Genomic DNA, 23,154 nt, shown 5'->3' with positions numbered 1-23,154 from the left:
TGTAACTTTTCTAAAATCACATTTAATATTTCACAGAAATGATATTTGAATATAAATTATTCTAATACCAGTACAGGGAAATTAATCGTACAGTCAGTTTAGATAAGTTTCCAAATCAGTTTGAATATTTGGAACATAATATTAGGGAAAAAGAGTAACAGAATTATGTTAAATGCATGTATAATATTATGATTGTGTATATCCATGTATATAATAAATTTATATAGACAAGAAAATATGTGAATAGGAAAAAATGCTGTCTGTACTTTTTTCTACATGATAAAGAATGACTCCAAATTTTATAATGTTATTTTTGCATTTGGCATATTTCCTGAACTTAGTTGTGCTTAATAATGCTTACAAACTTTCTGAAAAATAGAAACTGGTAAACTGAATTTGTTTGTTAATTTAATGGCTATTGAAGAGGAATTAATAGATTTTCCATGAAAAAAGCCAATCATATTATAAAATATTTATTAGGAATATAAGAAATATAATAAATAACCAGAATATCTAAACTTTTAAAAAATTTTTAGAATATTATAAAAATAACTAAATCATAATTCAATAGGATGAGTGAAAATAAAAGCTCTTCATCTCTGGGTAAATGTTACCAGAAGGACATTGGTTATCTAATCTGGTGTGGCAGAAAAACATTAATGTAACAACTGATACTGGAGCACTTCTAAGGAGGGGATTGTATTTGTTCATGAAAATAATGAAATAGGCCTTTTGGAAGACAAAAGCTTCAGCATCCAGGCCATGGGTAGAAAAAGATACTCAAGTCATAGCTAAATGTCTTAGTAGAATAGCAAGAAGAAATACAAAGAAATTTAGAGAAGGGGTGATATTGAGCGAATTGAAAAAGTGAACCAACTTGGTGAGTCAGCTGAAGCTTAAGTTATTGAAAGTGAGAAAGGAAAGGGAGTTAAAAATCATTTTCATTTATTTATCATTATTGTGAATCCTTAGTCATTTATTTGTCTATTTATTCAGAAATATATTTTTTTCCAAATAATTTGTTTGCTGGGCATTGTGATGAATGAGAGTGAAATTTAAAAGATATTCTCATGGGTCATACTGTGTATTGTTGTGGGGGAAAAGATTTGACAATAATGAAGTAGAAAAATAGATTAAAATATGTATTCAGGGGGCCAGCCCAGTGATGTAGTGGTTAAGTTTGTGTGCTCTGCTTTGGTGGCCCAGGGTTCATGGGTTTGGATCCTGGGCTTGGACCTACACGTCACTCATCAAGCCATGCTGTGGCGGCATCCCACATACAAAATAGAGGAAGACTGGAACAGATGTCAGCTCAGCAACAATCTTCCTCACCAAAAAAAAAAATATATATATATGTATTCAGGATAAGAAAAGCAACATGAAATAATCAATAAAACCCATCTTGTGTTGAGCTGCTGGAAAGTGGAACCTTCAGTACAGTGAACAGGAAAGGCCTCTCTGAGTTGGTCATATTTGCCATGAAAGTAAATATACAATGAGAAGTGAAGCTCTCCAGGTCCTGTGTTTGGAAAGCCCTGGGGTCCGTGTTTGGAAATATTTTGGAAAACTTCCTCCAAGTGCTAATGGAAGAAAATGAGAGTTTTAGTCAAGAGAGTGGCTTAATCCATCTGCTGCTGATTTCAAATCTAAAACTGTGTAACCCATTTGGCTCTACTTGAAGACCAACATAAAATGACTCTTGTAAGATGGAAAAGAAAGAAGAAAAGTCAATAAATACCAGAAATTTTACCTGGAGCTGTTATGAACTTTTGTGTTCACATTTTCTAGATTTGGGGGTACGATATTACATACATGACATATTCGATACAATGAATATCTTGTTTTTTTCATTTCGAAGTGGCTTGAAATATGGTAAAGACACACATAAACAAAAATTTCTTTAAATTGCTTATATTACAAATACGAATTTTAAAAGGAGGCAAAATGTGTAGTTAACTAATACTCTGCACCTGAGAATTTTAGCCCTAAATTGGACTGAAATAAAGCCATATGATATCTTTTTGTGGTATAAATAACATTGGTAATGTTTCAAGGATGTGGGCATAGCCAGTCACACTGAGTCTTCCATTTATGGGACAGTATCAGTTAGGATCTATTTAGCTGTAAGTAACAGAATACCGGATCATAGTACCTTTGATACTAAGATAATTATCTCACAATGCCAAAAGTCTGGAGATAGACAGTACTGTGGGTGGTTCCATAGGTCAAAAATATCATAAAGAAACCGAGCTCTTTTCTTCTTTCCATTTGTATGCTTAGCATGTTACTTCTTTCTTCACGGTAGCAAGACAGCTGCCGTGGCTCCAGTGATCATATCTTCACAGAACCTTTAAGAAAGAAGACCACCAAACAGATTTCTCTCCACCTCTGTCTATTTTTGTCAAGAAACAAAATATTTTTCCATAAAGCATCAAGGACTTCATCTTACCTCTCTGATTGAGTAGAACTGAGTGGCATAAGTTCCAGAGTTTCAGTCAGAGGCAAAATGGCAACAGACTGCTGTGGCTTGCCTAGATCCTTCCGTGGGGCTGGTTGCTTCGACATCCAACCAAAATCAGGAATCTGTCGGTGAAGAAGAAGAGAGAACGACAAGAAAGTGACCAACAGTGCCTCCACAGTGAGGAAACAGATATATATCAGAAAACAAATTGTTAAGTTGTTCAGAAAAAAATAGAGTCTGATTCTCCCAGGAAAGATTGGGAGAGTGTTTTCAATAGAGACGATTATCTAATGGAACATAATGTAAAGGAGGAAAAATACAATTATTGCTCTCTTCGTGGAAAAAAGCAATAAGGAGATTGAGACCATCTAGAGGAAATAATCACTGTGAAATTTCTTGGGCAAATCACCATAACTTTATGATATGAAAAATGGGCTTTTTGTCATAAATTTTTATGATCACATATTATTTATAGGATTTTTTTGGTGATGAACTAACCAAAATAATAGGAAAATAATAGCAAGACATTTGAAAAACAACATAATTCAAAATAGACAACAGTATTAGAATGGCTAAAATCCAGAATGCCGACAGCATGGAATCCTGGTGAAGATGTGGAACAGCAGCGTCTCATTCGTTGTTTGGTAAGAATGCTAAATAGTACAGTCACTTTGAAAGACAGCTCCGCAGTTGCTTACAAAACTAAACAATTCCTACCACAGGATCCAGCAATTGCAGCCCTTGCTATTAACCAGATGAGCTGAAAACTTATGTCCACACTAAAACCTGCATGTGTGGATATAGCAGTTTTATTCATGATTCGAAAACTTTGAAGCAACTAAGATGTCCTTCAGTAGGTGAATGGATAAATCAATTGTGATAAATTCATACAGTGGAATATTATTCAGTAGTAAAAAGATATGAGCTATCAAGCCATAAAAAGGTACGGAAGAAATTTAAATGCTTATAAGTGAAAGAAGGCAATCAGAAAAGCCTACATACTGTATAATTCCAACAATATGACATTCTGGGAAAGGCAAAACTATGGAGAGAGTAAAAATATTAGTGGTTACCAGGAGTTTGTGTGGAGGGAGGAATGAATAGGTAGAGCATAGGGTATTTTTAGGGCAGTGAAACTATCCTGTATGATCCTATAACAAAGAATACACGTCATAATACATTTGTCAAAAACCATGAAACATGCAACACCAAGAGTGAATCCTAACGTAAACTGTGGACTTTGGGGGATAATGATGTGTCAATGCTCCTGTACCAATGGTAGCAAATGCACCACCCTGGTGAATGTGTGGCGGCAGGATGTATATGGCAACTCTGTGTGCTTTCCACTCAATTTTGCTGTGAAACTAAAAATGCTTAAAAAATAAAGCCTACATTTTTAAAATAAACAAGTTTCAATTTTAAGGTTAATGGGAATGTACTTCAAAAGCATTACTCTTCAAAACTATTTCGAAATGTTTGCTGGCTTAGGCTGAGAATTTGGAGCATTTGTACATTTAATAGTGTGAGATAGAAACTAAAGGTATATATTAGAAGCATCAATATTTAACACAATTATTGAATTACCAAAATCGAAATTTATGTCATCCACCAACATTAGAAACTTTTGTAATCTACAATTAAAGTTAAGTTAGCATTATTAATCAAAATCAGGTATTGAGCATCTGATAAAATCAGTGAAACAAAATAGATGGAGAGAATAGTATCACACTAAGTATTCTTTATAATAATTGAATAATGGTTATAGTTATGTGATTTTATTTGTATAAGTGTATATACACACATAAAGGTGAAGGAATTCTGACTCGCTATTGTTTCAAAAATGGAATCTATTCAAATTTATTATGTGGCTTATAAAATCAATGGGAAAAACATTAAGCCAAGATTGGAAAATATATAAGAGCTAAAGTCAGATCCCAGAGGAATTATGATCTAAAGAGGTTACTACTGCTACTTTGGCACTTGGTACCTGACATTGCCACTCTCATAGATTCCAAATAATCCAATTTTATTTGTGTGTCACTTGCTCTAGATTTAAATTGCTTAACAAGAATCCAAATTAAAATAATTGAAGAATTACATTTCAATCTCTCATATCTGAGGAGAATGGAGATAACTGTACAAAAGGAAGAATGTACCGGGAGTGGCACATAATAGTAAGTTAGAAGACAGAGGAGTATAAACCAACAGCCTAATGCAATAGCTTGGTTCTCACCAGCTTAAGTCTTCCGAAATGCATTACAATGGGCGACTTCATTAAAATACTTATTTAAAAAGAACAAGAAGTGGCTATTGTTCATAATTCATTATGATTGGACAATCGACAATATAGGTAGATGAGAACATTCCAAATTTGAAACGTTATTTCAAACTGGAAGTATAATTATCTGCATGGCATGTTCTACTAGATTTAATGCGTTTGAGGACTCCTAGGGCAACTTGGAGTTGCCTCAGGAGTCTCAAAGGGGTTGTTGGATGGGGAGGCAGAGGGAGCAGGATTCCTGAGACTTCTGTTTTAATTAGAGCAGTTCTTTTACACTTTCTATGTTAGAGGTCTCCATAAAATTATTTTTACAAAAGACTTTGGGGGCTCCAAATTTTGAAAATCAATGATGTATAAAAATGGCACCTTCTAAGGAAACTCTTAAGAGACAGTTCTGTGTTTAATTACATTTTGTTGCTTAAGAAAAATGATCCATTTTTTTCAGGTGAGCTATTTTTTATCAAGTGCTTACTATGGAACAGATACTTTGCTAGCACTTTCTGTAACCTATTTAATGTTTGTGTGTGTGTGTGAGGAAGATCAGCTCTGAGCTAACATCCATGCCAATCCTTCTCTTTTTTTTCGCTGAAGAAGGCTGGCCCTGGGCTAACATCTGTGCCCATCTTCCTCCACTTCATATAGGATGCCGCCACAGCATGGCTCGCCAAGCAGGTGCATCAGTGCACGCCCGGGATCTGAACCCCGGGCCACCAGCAGCACTTAACCGCTACGCCATGGGGCCGGCCCCTGTAACCTATTTAATTTAAACAAGAGTTTAATTACTCCTTTTAAAGATAAGAAATACATATATATATATATATATATATATATATATATATATATAGTCATTTCAAAATTCAGTTTCATGTGTTTAGAACCTTGGGATATTTTTTGTTGACAATTAATTTTCATACAGTCAAACATCCTGGTCTACACTAATCCATAAGAGCTTTGGTACGGTTGGGTTGAAATAGTGGGAGGCTCGATAGACTTGTGGGACCAGCACAATACCCCCCTACTGTATTTACACAAGTGAAATCTCTTCATCATAGAACTCTGTTAGCAAGTCTATACTTTCTTGAAAAGCACTCTGGAATGCTATGTAGTATCTGGTATAGCTACTATAATTATAAAACGCCCACATTATTCCAGCCAAGATGAAAATAAATTTTTTCAGCAATCCTTTTATTGGCAACGAATTGCTATCACTTCCTCTAACAGCTGTGAATCGCTCATAATTAGTCTCCAGTTTCTAACCAAAAAAGGAGATTAAAAGGTATATAGAAGGTAAAGAATGCCTTCCTATTTCATGCTGTCTTTAGTTGCAATCACTGTAACCAGCCACCATCGTGATGTATTTGATTTACCGAAGTCTATATTCCTATGCACTTTAACCTCTGGTATCAGTTCTTCTTGGTTTAATCTTTGCTTGTAATTCTTTGCCTTGTTTCTGATCCTAGATATCCACTATTTTATCTTTTATGTTTTAGCCCTGTTCATACTTATAATTAAAAGATATCTAACTTTCCAGATTGCTGTCCATGATTCATCTGACTCCTAATTCCAATCCTTTATGCTTACAGAAAATAAACTAAAAATAGTTACCATATATATTTTTTTCACATAATAAAATTTGCTTTATCTCTTGCTGTTGGCTTGTTAGAGTTGGCAGACCTATAGAATACACTTGCACCTTTTTGACTTCTGCCTTTTATCTTTCCTCTGTCCTTGACTTTGTGACACAGGTATGATGGCTGGAGATGCAGAAGCCATTTTGCAAGAGTTAGGATGAATGCTACCGGCTAAGGAAGATGGAATGGAAGACTAAAAGGAATTGGGGTCACTGAGGACATAATGGAGCTGCCATATCTTGTCTTAATAGCCTTCCTTCATACTACTTATGCAACAGAAATAAATCCCTATTTGATAAAGTCAAGTTACTGGTTCATACAGCCTAATGCAATTCTAACTGATATGGCAACTGCAGGAATTTATTGACTTATTCCAGACGTTAGAAGTTGAGATGAAGAAAAAGATGTGCCAAATGAAGTGTAAGTTTATATTTATTCTACTTTTTCCTCTGTTGCCACAAATTACTACAAATTTCCCAAATTAAAAACTTATATGTTAGATATATTAGTAAAATAATACTTTTTACTTAATAAAATATTTTTAAGCACATTAACAAAAATTGATTGATTTTTTAATTATATGAATTATATGAACACATAAATATATTTTTTCCAAGATAAAGTTAAGCAATTACACTCACTTGAGGAATCTAGATTATGGAAAATTACTCCTCTGTGTTCATTTAGTCTATATTCAACTTAAAGCAGCTCACCTGGATTATTATTCATGATTCAGTTTGTTTATGCATCCATTTTGGAAAAAAAAGAATTAAATATATTTCGTGTAATAAATATTTATATGGACTTTTTTGATAGCATTAGTTCTACAAATATCACCTGATTAACTCTGGAAATTTTGAAGTTTATGTATGAGTATTGTGGAATACATGGATCTGTGCATAAGGTTTGGATCAGATCTGCACAAAGTTACCCTAATTCTTGAAATGTAGCCACAATAAGAGGATAGAAACACAAAGCAGTCACACGCTGAAGAAAGAAATCAAACAGGATTTGTACCGTTAAATTATACAACTTGTCAGTTCTTAGGTTTTATAAAATAAATGGGCAAATATGATAACCTATTTTAAAACAGCTTAAATAGTTCTACTGTTGCAGGTCGCCTGGTTAAAAATCACACATACAAGCCATATAGACAGGGATTTTGCTCATGCTTTGTTGGTTCACAAGCCTGGGAGTTCCCTGGGTGAAATCTGAAACTGGCCCCTAGCACAGAGGGCAGAGAGAAACCAGAGAAAGAGGCAGGCCACTCCAGACTGGTAAGTGGCAGGTTTAATAAGCAAGAAAACTTACGTAGGAGGCTTATCTTTGGGCGGCCGCAAGACGAGTAGATATCCACACCCGCTCACCAGAATCTTAAGTTTATAGAGACCTCAACTGGCTTCAGTCATGTATACTGTCTACAGATTCTCAAAAACACATTGCCCTCTCAAGCCTGTGCCTTTACAATAACTCCCAGTGTGGGAGTCCCAGTCCCAAAGACTGGGAGGGAGTGAGGAGCCTCTGATTGCCCAGGTCTGGCTTACAGGTCAACCTGCAGTCATGTCCTCTCAATGACCTCTTCCAACATGCTCATTAAACGAAAGTCATCACAAGAAAAAAATCCATAATCCTGAACATGTTTAAATCCTCTATGAGACCTTGGCCATACCTGCTTTTTCCTCCTAAGTGGACTTTGGTTTATTAGACACAATTTTAGAATGTACATTTTTTATAATACCTCTTTTTTAACTCTTAAAAATGAAAAATTCAGCATTATATTTGAAATTGTCCTGGTGCTTATGACTACAATATTTTTCTCGTTATCAGATTGCTTATCAAATTTAATCATAACTTACAATTCCACAATGAATTTGGTCAAAGTAGACACACACACACACACACACACACACATATTCATACTATAAATATTCTAATTTTTCTTGTTATGTATGGATCCTAACTCATCCAAGTGATGATAAGATTTTTGAGAGCAGAGATGATATCTTCTTCTTATCAGTTCCCAACATGGATATACTAAACATTGCTCAATGCATTTACAATTCAATCAAAATTTATATCTTAGAATTGTATTAAATCTTTTGTACTGATTCATTTTTTTCTAACTGTTTTTATTATGGTAAAATACACATAACATAAAATTTACCATCTGAACCATTTTTAAGTGTAGAGTTTAGCGGTATTAAATATATTCATAATGTTGTGCTATCATCACCATCATCCATCTCCAGAAGTCTTTTCATCTTGTAAAACTAAAACTCTGTACCTATTAAACAATAACACCATTCTCCCTTTCCCCCAGCCCCTGGCAACCACCATTCTACTTTGTGTCTCTATGATTTTGACTACTCTTTGTACCTCATATAAGTGAAATCATGCAGTATTTATCTTTTTGTGACTGGCTTAATTCACTTAACATAATATCCTTAAAGTTCATCCAATTTGTTGCATTTGTCAGAATTTCCTTCCTTTTTAAAGCTGAATAATATTCCATTGAATGTATATATATTTTGTATACATACATTTTGCTTTTCCATTCATCTACCAAGGGACAGTTGGGTTCTTCTACATTTAAAGTATTATGAATAATGCTGTTATGAACATGAGTAGACAAATATCTCTTTAAGACCTTACCTTCAATTATTCTAGGTACATACCTAGAGGTAGAGTTTTTGGATCATATGGTAATCTTATTTTTCATTTTTTGAGGAAATTTATTTACTTTTAATTTTTTGAGGAAAACTATTTTCCACAAATAGCGGAATGGAATGGTAAATGGCTGTACCATTTTACATTCCCACCAACTGTGCACAAGTGTGCCAGTTCCCCCACATCCTCATCAACACTTGTAGTCATCCTAACGTTGTGAGGTGTTTTGTCCTCATTCTTAACTCAAGAAGTCACTATATGAGTTAACATTTTTACGTAAAATAAAAATTTTCTTTACACAGAGAATTATATATAAGAATTAACAGTGAAAAAGATTTTCATAATTAATAAAAATAATTATATTGTTGTATTCATTCTTTTTTCTATTTTGGCATAAATTACCAAAAATTTCCCAAGGTAAAAGTGTATAGATATTCAATGTTAGATGTAGTTAGTGAAATAATACTTTCAATTAATTAAATATTTTTTAGGACATGAACAAAGATCTATGGGTTGATTATGTTGAAACGTCTCCAAAAAGAAAGTACTTAGAAAGGTAGCATGTAATATACAAATTAAGCAGACTTAGAAAGAAAATACTTCATTTAAATCTATGTGAGCTCTGTGTTCTTTTGATTGACTCTATTGTGTGAAATGTTAAAGAAATGCATACTAAGAAAATGATCAAATCCTTGGCATATACTATTAATAAGCACAGAAATATAGTAACGGAAGAGATAGTAAAAGACGAAAGTGATACTGAGTTTTCATTGCTGTTGTGTCAACGTAAGTTAAGGCCACTAGTAACAGAGTATATAATAAAAGATGAAAGTAATGCTGAGTTTTCACTGATATATTTTCTGTCATAGGAAGTTTAAGCCATTGTTTTTCCAACAGCTCAAGTGGGAAAATAAATACCTTCTAGGCAAATAAAGTTTCTGTAGGCCAAGGTAATGTAGTATCTGCCGTGGTAAATGACATATGCCATTTTTCATCCTCTCTGAGACCACCTGAACAGCTGTCCTTGTGTGCCTAAATGGTTATTAAAATACCTTTTTGGAAGTGTTTACCTGAAGGCTATAGAAAAAGTGAGATGTCTTCTCAATTCTGGAGAAATTCAATTTAATAAAGTTGATTTTAAGCTCTATTACACTGCAACTCTATTTTCTCCATGGTTGTTTCAGATGGAAGAAATGAATGTCTCTGTTGGAAAACAGATCTGTGGTGTCAAAAGACAGTATTTGGATTCCCGTCATCATAACTGTGAAAATAATTCATGGGTAATCAATCTGCAGAGCCATCCCCAAAATATACAAAGAGTCTTTAGAAGGGGGAGATAAATTAAAAACACAACTGGATTCTTGATAATATTTTAATAAAGGTAATTTCTGTTCCTTGAATATACTGGATGCTTTCCTGCCTTTCTGTGCCTGGAGCAGTTTTCCATTAGAAATTCGAGTGGAGATCTAGCTCACCTCCTTCAGATGTGTTCTAATCACATTCTTTTTATGAGGCCTATCTTTCTCTACCCCTAATCCTTCTTACTTTGTTTTATTTTTCCATTTTCCCATAACATTACTCTCCTTCTAACATAATGGATGATTTACTTACATGTTTTTATCATCTGACTCCTTCTTATAGAATGTAAGTTTCACAAGGGCAGATGCTCAATAAGTATCTGTGGAGTTGAGTGAATGAATGAATAATTAATAAATTAGTAAATAATCAATATTTAGTATGTGCCAGGTCCTGTTCAGAGCAAGAGAGGTAGACATTTTCTCTGCCTTCATGTGGGAATCTTTCTAATGGGAAATATAGCTACTAGAATGTGATCAATAAATATGAAATGCTTGGGAGATTATGAGAGTATAATATCACATCATCTCATTTCAGAGAAGTTCAACTAAGGAATTGAGCTAAAATTTTATTCTGACAGATGAGTGAAAGTTCCTAAGAAGCTTAAGTAAAGCTTTTTATTTTCAAAAATTGAGTCACCTTGTTTGTTGACCTAATATAATTTTCACATTATATTCCACATCTTTTCTGTCATAAACTTGGCTTCATTCTTTCTTTTGTACCCCATATTCTTCAAAATAAAAGTGGAGTCATTTTATTGTAAGGGAGAGGTAGTCAAGACACATTTATAAATGAATGTTAAAACATGAAATTTAGATATGGAAAATATTTGTTTTATATGCAAGTAAAGGGGAGATGAGATTAGGATTACTACATCTCTTATTTGTCTACAATAAATTTATCCACAACTGCTGATTAGACCAAATCCAGTAAAAAATAGTATAAAATGTGGCTAAAAATTTCCCTAAAATACAAGAACAGGTTTGGCTGCTTTCCTCATGATGTTCAAGTACAAATAGTCCATGAAACAGGTAGCGGTACACGCAAGAGACGTGCTGCGTGAGTATTTGGATTCCCGTCAGAGAGTTTGCCCCTCTTTACATCCCTTTCTTCTCTGGCGGAATGAAGTAAAGACTAGCAAAGTGAAAACTGTTGTAGAGGCAAGTTCCATCAGGCTTCCTGGGTTGCATTTGAATATGATCTGGAGAACGACAAACACATACAGCCTGCGGAAACTTCTAGGCCAGTTCAGAGAGTCACTTGTCTCCTCTCCAACAATCCTTTCACTCACGAGATAATTTGCTTTGACAAATATCATAACAGGCTCTCTATGAAAATCTAGAGAATAGGTCTGCTTGTACAATTGTGCAACTAATGTACTGGTAGCAACTGTTCTATGTTATGTTGTGGGAAATAAAAAGAAAATTCTGATATATATGTCAATATTTGATAACATTAAAAGATGAGAGAACAAAATGTGCGATGTGCTATTTCTGAGATTTGGGTCAACTCTAAGCCAAAAAGTACGTATTCTTTATTTTTTATCTGTCTAGCTTTATTTATTTATTTTTTTTGTAGCAAGACAAAATAAAAGAGGGGTTGAGGCTGTGCAGTTCTCCAGAGAACAGACAGAGGTCTGATGAGCTCAGTAACTGGATGTGTGAAATGTCCTTCCTGGACATCCATTCAATATTCTTTTGACTGTACAGGGAGGAGTATCTTGATTAATCATCAAATATTTGATTACTTCTCCTCAAGATTTATATAAAACAAAGGACGCAATTTGATATGAAAGCTACAATTAACCCTATTAATCTTACAATCTTCCAATATCTCAGTCTTTTAGATTTAGGCTTTTCACTTCTTTATATAATGAAGACTTGGAGAAATCATTATATGTATGTGATATAATTTGTGTACAAAACGGTGGGCATTTTCTTATTCTTCATCAAAACTCTCAGGTGGGCTTATTATATTTTTTTTCTTAAGAACAATATATATTTGCATCTAAGGTTCAAGCCAGGTGTTACTCTTACTTAGTTAGCTAGTTTATTTTTTAACCAGTTTATGTCTAACTATGGTCTTTGTGACTTCCACCAGCTGTACACTGAAACAGCTGTGCCTCCCCATCTTCCACTCAGAGCAATTTCCAGGGACTTGTATTTAAAGGAGAGAGAAATGTAGTCTGTAATTATAACAGCAATCTGTTCCACAGTAGTTTTCACACTCTACTTACACTCCCTACTGTGTTTTTCCATTAGTTTTACCCTTTCTTCCATTTCTCTAATTTTGGTTTTAAGCCCATCAAACTGCAGGTTAACAGAATTAATTTTAAAATACATTACTTCTAGCACACTTGTTTTGAAGCACATATGATTGTTTACACTGATGTTTAAGATCAAACTTGAGTTATTTCTCCAAAGATCAAGGACAAAGTGAACTGTTGGGCCTTAGTGAGGATGGTCAGTCCTTGGTATTTATTTATCTTCTGCCTTTGATGCCACCTGCCTTCTGATGACTAAGAAGGCAGGTGGAAGGAGAGGAGTGACTCATGTCAGCACAGAGGCCTTTTCAAACGTTCTCTCAATTCTTCTGCACGATTACTATTTTACAGAAGAAAACACAACCCGAAACAGTTAGCAAACATCTGGTTTCTTTAAGAAATTTGACGGAGCCGGCCTGGTGGCGCAATGGGTTAAGTGTGCGTGCTCCACTGCAGCGGCCTGGGGTTGGCCAGTTCGGATCCAGGGCGCGCACGGACACACCGCTTGGCAAGCCATGCTGTGGTGGCGTCCCATATAAAGTGGAGGAAGATGGGCATGGATGTTAGCCCAGGGCCAGTCTTCCTCAGCAAAAAAAAAGGAGGATTGGCAGATGTTAGCACAGGGCTGATCTTCCTCACCAAAAAAAAAAAAAAAAATTTGGCAAGTAAATTAAATCTCTACTAACTTTGCAATGAAATATGAGCTCAATTTCCAAAATATAGCATAATGACATAATTTTAGAATTGTCTTTTGTCGTCTATTTAAACATGGTTCTTAATTTCATGATTGGTTACAGGCTAAAGTAAAAGCATGTAAATAGTCCCTAAATATGATCTTAAGCAACTTTATGCCCCTCATGCCATAATTTTGATATACCGGTAACATGAAGATTTTAAAATAATATTTTTTGTTTAATATTCAGACGTTTAATACCCAAAACATAAAAATGTCTTACAAACTAAACACGTCTTATTGTCAACTAGGTTGTTATTTAAAAAAGAAATACAAGAATAAAAGTCCATAAAGTATTTAAAATTTATTTTGTATATTATTGCTTCAAAATATATTTTGTTACTTAAGATTCTAATTCTTTTATCGCTCTTATTTTTCAGATTTTCAAGGTAAAGTAATTCATTTTCCACAGGAAAGTTAGCATATTTTGCCAATTTCCAAAAGACATAGCCTCAGTGATTTATCTGTTATTGATTTGAACAGATAGATTAAGGAAGAACTGCTATCTTTACAGTGTTTTTATTTGCTATTGAAATAGGATATTTTCTTCCAAAATATTATTTATCTTATAAAAGTGTGCATATTAAAAGCTCTTGATTCTTAATTTAACCCGCCACCTTACTTAATTTGATTATTGACTCAAAAAAATTTGATTGTTTTAGATTTTCTATGCACATAATCAGATCAGCTAAGAATAATAAACTCCACTCTGCCTTTTTTCATATTTACATCTTCTTAGCTCTAATAGCATTTTCCCTTGGTTCCAGAACAATGATAATAAAAGGTGGTTTTTGGCCTTCTTGTCTGTCTCCTAATCTTAAATAGAGTGCTTTCAGTGTTTTAATATTAAACTTTTTATTCTGATTTATTTCTCATATATTCTCTTATTGAATATGTGACACCAGGAAGAGAGAACTGGGGAGGAGTTACAGTGGGGGAGGGGAAATCTTAACATTCCTTTTTAGCCATTGTCCTGAAGACTTAGAATTTACACTTTCTCCAAAACCTATTTCCTTCTAAAATCCGAGTGTAGTGATATTTTTAATTAACCATCAGTATATACTACTACAAAACGTTTTAGCTCTTCTCCTACTCAGTTAAATTTTACATAAAGGATATAAACAGATACTTAATGATCTCTAGTCCCCATATCAAAATAAAAATGTAAAAGAAAAAGTACCCTTGAATAAAATTAATTAATGCATTTTTCTGTTTCCTATAAATATAAAATTATTTCCCTATCACTACGTCATATACAGTGAATTTCAATGGCAGGAAATATACTAGGGTAGCCTGGTCTACATGTTTCCCCAATTGGATATGAACACTCTCCTTCATCAAGAAGGGGGTTTCCCCTTTAATTATGGTACCACTTTCTCCACAAATTTATACAAAATGAATATGCTCGATCCTTGTAAAATTCTGACAACAGACTATAACACTGATTATTTCCCTTCCACACACAGAACCAGGTTGAAATATAGAGAATAACAGAAGTTTCAGAATCTGAGGGATGAAGCTGCTTGTTGTTCCTTCTCTCGTGTATAACCAGGAGCAAGAATAAATGGAATGGAATAAAAAGATGGAATAAATGACCACTAATGCCGTGTGTGTGTTTGTGTGTGTGTGTGTAAGTGAATGAAAGCAAATGAAGTATTTGTATTATGTACATACCCTGTTAAGTATGCATGGAACAACACTCAAAGTTAAGTCCCACAAACACCAAGCCATGGAAATTCATTCATTCATAAATAAAAACATTCCCCATCTATCCTCCTCCACCAATCATTGTTACTATGCATAAAGTAAAAATGGCTATTATTTCTTATTAGGTATAATAAAGTATATTCCTCAACAAAAGTTGCTTTAGTTATAATTCTTATTCAGCCTATATTTACTAAAACAGAGAATAAGTCCTTATGATAGATACTTATGTTTAATATAGTTTTATTCCTCTTTAAATTAGTAAACAAGAACATTTCTTGTTTTTTTTTTTTATATGAAGCAAAGAGACTTCTTGTCAACCTCTCCCCTCAACAAGATGTCTTTGGATAGAAATAAATACATTACTTTAAGGAGGGACATATCTTGTCACATGGCACTTGTCTGCTGACAGTTATTTGGTGATGCATAGCTGAAAAGAGCTCTGTGCTTATGGTGAAAAATAATTCCAGGACTTGACAGGGAAGAATATATTTATTACAAATCTAGGGCAGAAGTCTGCAGAGATAAACAGAAGAAAGATAGTGAGCAAATTCATCATGACCAATATCATGTATTTTTCCCTTTGGCCTGATAGCTGACGTTGCACTCTTCCAGCAAGCAACAAAACTGTAAAACCAGTGCTACAAAACAGAAGCACCTGTAAGTCAACAGGAGCACATTTTTGCTCAACAAGAGATCCTGACAACAACCAACTATCCGCCTGAGACACAGTTTGAGTTTTTAAGATGCTTCAGATCCCCTTCCCTGCCTCTAGCCTCATGCCCAGTAAAGCTTCCAGTGCCTGACGTCTTCAATCATGGAATTATAAACCATTAGAGCTCACCTGGTGGGCATTATCTGAGTCAATACTCAAACTTTCCAGATAAGGATAATGAGCGTAGGTTAACCAGATAACAGTTGAAGGTCATGCACCTACTTCAGAAAAGTGATCAAAATAAAATCTAGGTTTCAAAATTCTAATCTAGTGTTCCTTTTTCTGTGCTATCTCCCCTAAGTAATTATTTTTTAAAGTAAAACTAAAAGTAATCAAATCAGAAGAAGCCTGTGAATTAACGTGACAATTTGAAGAATACGATGACACTGATTTTCCCAAGTGAGCCTTCCTACCCTCATCCCCAAGCAATCAGCAGTAGTTTTAATTTTATGATGAATCTTCCATGCTTTTTTGCCAGATCTCCCTGGTGAATGAGTGGAGAAATCTTTGAGTTGGCAGCCCAAGTTTAGGAAAACAATCTGTAGTCCTGGGACAGAGTGAAGCTAACTGGCACATGTGGGGAGTGAAACCATGACCGTGGCCTCATTCGCACCGTGTGCTAAAAAACGGAACTACAAGCCAAGTGTGAAGGTGAACCAGGCATGGAGAAGGTCTGGGCACCTAGAATGGACGTGTTTTGCTTCACTGTGGAGGTTTTCCTGGGTGTAACTAAAACTTGATCCTTTCCAGCTGTAGTGGCACAGATTGTTTTAAGATAAACTCAATCTATAATTAAAAATCTCATTAATCATTTCCCAAATTATTTGTTGTAATATAAAATGGAAGTTGAAACCATTCCTGCTGTGGAAAATGGTTATAATATTAATAACCATGAATGTAACAGATGTTAATGGCAAAGGGACCTTTGAGTTACTGTTTACAGTTTTTCATTTTCATACCTCCCTCACTAAGCAAGCAATTGAATAATCAAGTACTCTGTAATCCAATATGTTTTCACTTTTTAAAATATATTCAGAATTTTTTAATGTTTCCGTTGTTGTATGATAAGAATAGTATATCTTTGTAGTTCCAAATTAAATTTATTACATAGGCTCAACATGCATAAATGTAACTGGATTAAAAATGAGATTGACTTTTTATGGTCATTGGCAATCCATCCGGATATTTATGCTTAATGTTTGTAGCTATCAGACTCTGAGCTTTTCTCCTTTCTAGGACTTCAATCTTCATATCAGCTTTAAGCTTACAAAGATAATAATGGAACTTGCCCCAAATAATAGGTGTAAACAACAGAACTCTAACTGGGTGACAATTTCAAATTTGATTCTATGATGAAGTTTCAATATTCTGAGTAACCAAATGTCGATTTCCCTGGGAGATACCCAGATTACACTTATTGTCTTCGAGACCCATCTGGTTTATTTAGTGTTTGTTTCTGATTTGGTTGTTTTTAAAAATCATCATCAATAATTGCATTAACCTAGGATGGACTGGGATATCCCACTTTATACTTTTGTCTTCTGCCATTGTCCCTAGAGTAGTATGTGAGAGACTCATGGGTGGTGTGAACTGAGTTCTAACATATATTTAAATCTGAAAGACAACTAAAAACCCAGTTCTCATTTCCTGATCTTTCCCAGAACCAAGGGAACTGACATCTGTAAAGATAGCTTTCTTTTTTTTTCTAAGTATTGTATTTTGCTTGTGTTTTTGTTTTGAGGAAGATTGGCCCTGCACTAACATCCATCGCCAATCCTCCTCTTTTTTCTTTTTTTCTCCCCACGGCCCCAGTACATAGTTCTATATCATAGTTGTAAAGTTTTAGCTCTTCTATATAGGATGCTGCCTCAGCATGGCTTGATGAGTGGTGAGTAGGTCTGCACCCAGGATCCAAACAGGCGAAACCTGGGCTGCCGCAGTGGAACACGTGAACTTAACCACTATACCACCAGACCGGCCCCTAAAGATGGCTTTCTAACTAATAAAATGAAGTACACTGTTCCACGTGGCTGTCCTTGCCGACCACTTGATAAATATCTAGTTGTGCCATAGCCTTTGCTAAAGTTTAGAAGATATCAAAAGCCACCAGGGGTAATGGGAAATGCTGGAAATCGTATGTTAGTTATATTTGAAATATATGTATTATATAGAAACTGAGTAGCCCTGCAGTAGGACACATTGGTATGGATGTTTTTGTCATAGTGATTATTTTTATCATTTATGGTTCAAAGCTACAACTCTATATTCATTGTTTAGTCATGCTTTTGTTGTAGCTGTTTTGTATTGTAAGAAAACATTCATAGCAACAAAGTCAAAAAAAGTATATATTTAATGGAAAATTAGGTTCTGAATTTCTGTTGTTCAAAAAAGTTGATGTTGATGATGTAATTACAGAGAATGTTGGTCCACATTTCCTGTCCAATGTAGTGATATGATTGAGCACAAGAAATGTAAGAGATCAAACCTACTGAATAAGAGTTAGTAGATGTGTGAAGAAGTAGGTGCCAAAAGATAAGGATTTAGCAAGTTAATCTGCGGGAAGTGTGTTTATATATCGCTAAAATTTTCACTCAGTCAAAGATTGCTTTCTTAATTATTTTGTTCTATTTTCATCTTCAATTTTTCTTATGCACTACGAAAAATAGTTAACGTGCTCACTAAGTTTCAGAAGACCTCCATAGATAATGAAATTATTCCAGTTTTATATCAATGCCATCAGATACTTCAAATAAGAAGTTAGTTAACACCTAATTGTCACTGCAAATAATCAATAACCAATCTATAGATTAGAAAGATAACATGATGTTTATCTGAGCCAAGCTGAGGACTAGCCAGTAAGTGTAATCTCCACCAGGGAAGAAAGCACTCCGGAGAAGCATGGTTTAGAACATGGTGATATCTCATTTCAGAACAAAGAACATACATCAAGCATAATAGGAATACAATTTATTTTTCTCCAAATCACAAGGAGACATTTTGCTGCAGTTTAGCACCTACACAGCAAGTCAACTTGACTTTGGTTTTCTGGAAAGAAAATCCTCAAAGAAGTAAAGGTATCTGGTATCAGAGTCAGAGAAAAGGAGATATTCATGCCTACCTTTAAAGAGTGCATTCTTTGCTTTTTGAAAATGTTTGAAGCAGATGTACAGTGTATGTTTGGTGGGCCATAAGTCAGGCTGCTCTGGGAAAAACAAATTTTAGGCCAAAACAGGATTAAATCAGAATGGCATCTCCATATACCTCAATATTGAAAACGTTATTATTTTCATCATAATATACGTTACATTTTTTTCATCTGATCTATAAAATCAGAGTGAAGCCACTAGAATTTCATTCTGTCAAATGTTAAACAATGAACATCACTCTGAATGCTACTATAAAGTCAATATTAAAAATCAATTTTGGTGGAGCATGGTATTATGATAAAAAAAGTTCTTAAATTTAAAAATATATGGAGAAAAAAGTATACTTGAAACTGGTTTCAAGAAATGGACATAATTTACAATTACATTAGAATAAATTGCCATGTTCCAACAACCGAAATAGAAACTATAGTTATCAAAATTTACAAAGATATATATACACACAAATATATATATATACACACATATGTATACACGCACACATAGTCACACGTACTGAATGTAAGTAAATTACAAAATTTTAGTTACGTAACTCTTGAACAAAACAAAAATAATTTCTGCATGATATTATGTCTTTTTCTTCTAATGCCCATTATTAGTTGAATTTTAGAAACATCTGACCATTGGAAAGACAATTTTATAAATCACTCTAAAGAACCCAGCATGGTATTAGACATTTTTAAAACAACACTTTACATTTTAGTTGAAATTTATTTGAAATCAGTTAGAAATTTTAATCAAAATATCAGTGAATGGAGAACTCAAATCTAATCCTTTTAAGCTTTTCATGTATTGCAGTTATTTAAAACAAAGCTTGAAATAAGAAAGAGCTAATAAGAAGGCTTTTTTCTCATATAAATATTTATCAAAGAAAGACACTATTGAATTTACAGACAAAAACAGTAGCTGCACATTTGGGCTGTAATATTTTCACATTGAAATAGAAAAACAAAAAAGAATTGATACAATTTTTTTTTTTCCAGGATTTTTTCTGGGCTTTTTTCAAACTAAAAGTATTCTGGTCTAAGGTTAAGAGTCCATTGACTGTGTCAAATATTTCTAATTAATTAAGCATACAATTCAACTGTGATGATGATCACAATCAAATTTATGAAAAAAATATTTTAGATAATAATCCTTTGAATATTGAAAAGATATATTCATCAGAAATGTACAAATTACTTGGTATTACAGACACATATGGCTGGCAAAGTGATTAAAATAGTATGTAAATGTGTAACAAGAATAAGTATTCTGATTTGCTTATTTTTTGTTTAGACAATAGTATTTTTTAATTAAAAAATTAATGAACTGATTGATCAATCAGTTATTTTTTTTATGAGGAAGATTAGCCCTGAGCTAACATCTGTCGCCAATCCTCCTCTTTTTGCTGAGGAAGACTGGCCCTGGGCTAACATCTGTGCCCATCCTCCTCCACTTTATATGGGACGCTGTCACAGCATGGCTTGACAAGCTGTGCATCGGTGCGTGCCCTGGATCCAAACCCGAGGCCGCCGGAGCAGAGCACACACACTTAACTGCTATGCCACCAGGCCGGCCTCACAATCAGTTATTTTTTAAATTTTGCTGTAACATACACATTACTTGGTAGTTTCTGTAAATAATATTATTTAAAAATTTTTAACAAATTTATTTTGAGAGGACTTTACAAATATCAATTTAATAAACTAACTTGTTAGCCAAAATATTTCAAAAATTATGTAATTTCAATTATTTTCAGTGAAATCTTTTACTTTCAAAAGTACCCTAGTTTGGACAATGAATTATATGGTCAATTTATTAATAATACACATAGATCTCTTTTATTTTAATTTAACAAATGTCATATCAACACATCAAAATCCCATTCCTTGATTTGAAGATTTAGAAACAAGATAAATAGAGGAGAATATTTCCAAGAGACCTTGAAAAAACCTTTTAAGATACTCATCCATTAATTTGTGATAAATAAAAACAGGAATTATTAGGAAAAAAATTGGTTATCCAACACTATAGCAGTTGTCATAAATAAGAATTTCCACGTAGTGCAGTCGTACTAATCAGGATAATCTAACTTCTCTTACAAATATCCCACAAATCCTCATGGCTTAACATAGTAAAAGGTTATGCCTCTTTCATGTCATATTACAATGCAGGCAAGCAATAGCCACTGTTCTAAGCTGTTAATCATGGACCCGGGCCCCTTCCATCTCATAGCTCTGCCATGTTTAGGATCTTGGAATCCTTCACTTAATCGTTTGCATTCAGATAAAGAAAGAGAGAGAGCTTGAAAGAGTTCAGAGACGCATTAGAGGCCAAGCCTAGGAGGGGAACCATCATTTCCTTTTGTACACCACTAGTGAGGGCTCAATCACATGGCCTAAGCCATAATTTATCAGAAGTGTTTTATTTACACAGCTTTTCATGAACTTATGTATATATTTGTCTGTGTATATCAAGAGCTTGGTAGAGTAGGGCTTAATACATATTTAATTGAATTGTTTTCCTAATGTAGTATTTGCATCATACAACTTTTTATATAGTGCTGGTCCTTATTAGCACAGACTACATAAGAGACAAAAATGAAGTTCAACCAGTATGGCTCTTTATGCAACAAAACCTTTTGGCCATCAAGGCATTCATTTCTCTATTTTTTCTCTCTTGATTCTTGCATACGTAAAAGATAGTTCTACCTCTTACGGATTATAGCATTTTATAGCAGATTCGTAAGAAATGTGTCAGTATTTTCCACTGCCCCCTCCCCCTACCGCTGATTTCTGTGTTAGTTTTGCCCAACTGGTTTAGTAACTCTGAGGAGCTGGGTTGTGCTTTGTATTTGGGTGATGTTTTAGCAGCAATTTTAGGCTAAAGTCTTCGTTCAATACCCCTTTACAAACTTATTAATCTTGTGGTGCTGGTGGTGAACAAACGATAAATTAGTATGACTTTATTATTGATCTGTCCAAAGCTTTTGTGCTACTTGATCATGCTCTATTGTTAATACAGCTGAAGGCAATTAATTTTAGAAACAAGACAAGTTGTTAACACAGAACAGTTTGCAAGTCTTCCCATTGAAGACACTGAATGTTATTGTAAGGTGTTGGATCATTTCAATTTATTTTCTTTCAATTCTAAATTAGCAGAGTATTTAAATGTGTACTTGCTCTGTTCCATGAATCCATTTGCTTGATCTTTCAAAATTGAGTGTCATCCTGGAGTTTAAACTGGAGGGTCAAATGTAAAAGTAACGAGCATCTCAAATTGTTTGGCAGACTAGACAGCATTGTATTGCTCACTTTCTTTTAATGCTTGGTCGTTGGAATCTTGAGTAGGCTGAGTATTGTAGCTAAAAAAATATTGGTTTCTCCTAACTCTTAGATCTATTTTCCTGCTTAAAGATTGATAATTTCTTCATATGCCCAGAATTCAAATTTCTGCCAATGTCGTAGATACACTGTTACTATTATAGTAAAGAATTTATTAAAATGACAAAATAAACTTAATATTGATTGTACCATTCAGGTCTATAGAGTCTAAATTTTAAAAAATCTATTTAACTTGAATAAGTTAATGTTTCTTTAACATTTAAAAGTGTGTAATTCTATGGAACTAAATTTTCCTTCTTATAACACTCATCCCAAAGAAAATGTGACGTAAAACATGTTATCCAACCTTCTCTGACTTTAATTCAATGCACTCAATTTTAATCTGTACGCCTGACTTCTTAAAACAAAATTAGATTGGCTAAATCTGTAATAACATGGTATTTTGTAGGTGCTTACCCAAGGAACTCCATGACAAAGGATGAACACAATAGATGCAATGTATCTATCAGAACCATAGCCACAGCAAAGTTTTGGAAACATCAAAATTATATACACTTCCGTTACATTTCTGATACTTCTTTACTCTACCCAGATCATAAATATCAGCATCAAAATATTGGTTCAAATTTGAGAATGATTTTGAATGCTGTCCCCAGCATTTACAGTTAACTACTGCTACATCAAGTTAAGTATCAACACAGTTAACGAGTTAAAACAGTTAAGTACAAAACAACTGCATATAGGGACATATTTTCAAAATATGACAGAGTCTATTTTTATGAAATTGACTAAATTGACCAAATTATAGTATAAGGTGTATAGAGAGGAAGATATAGCCTTAATCGAATTTTCT

At 34.0% G+C, this 23,154-nt stretch overlaps 1 long non-coding RNA gene across 1 annotated transcript in view; it reads right to left on the bottom strand.

The window, feature by feature from the left end:
- Positions 1-511: 511 nt before the first annotated feature.
- LOC147916070 (uncharacterized) overlaps positions 512-23,154 on the bottom strand; it is a 35,042-nt gene continuing 12,399 nt past the window's right edge. The window contains exons 2-3 of the long non-coding RNA XR_015553327.1: positions 2,450-2,583; positions 512-2,348 (exon numbers count right to left, since the gene is read on the bottom strand). This is a non-coding gene — a long non-coding RNA (uncharacterized LOC147916070). The remainder of the gene's footprint in view (positions 2,349-2,449; positions 2,584-23,154) is intronic.

Source organism: Ceratotherium simum, chromosome 10, assembly GCF_057802395.1.
Source record: "Ceratotherium simum simum isolate JZ-2026a chromosome 10, ASM5780239v1, whole genome shotgun sequence".
Taxonomy (NCBI): domain Eukaryota; kingdom Metazoa; phylum Chordata; class Mammalia; order Perissodactyla; family Rhinocerotidae; genus Ceratotherium; species Ceratotherium simum.
This window is presented reverse-complemented; position numbering and strand designations above follow the sequence as displayed.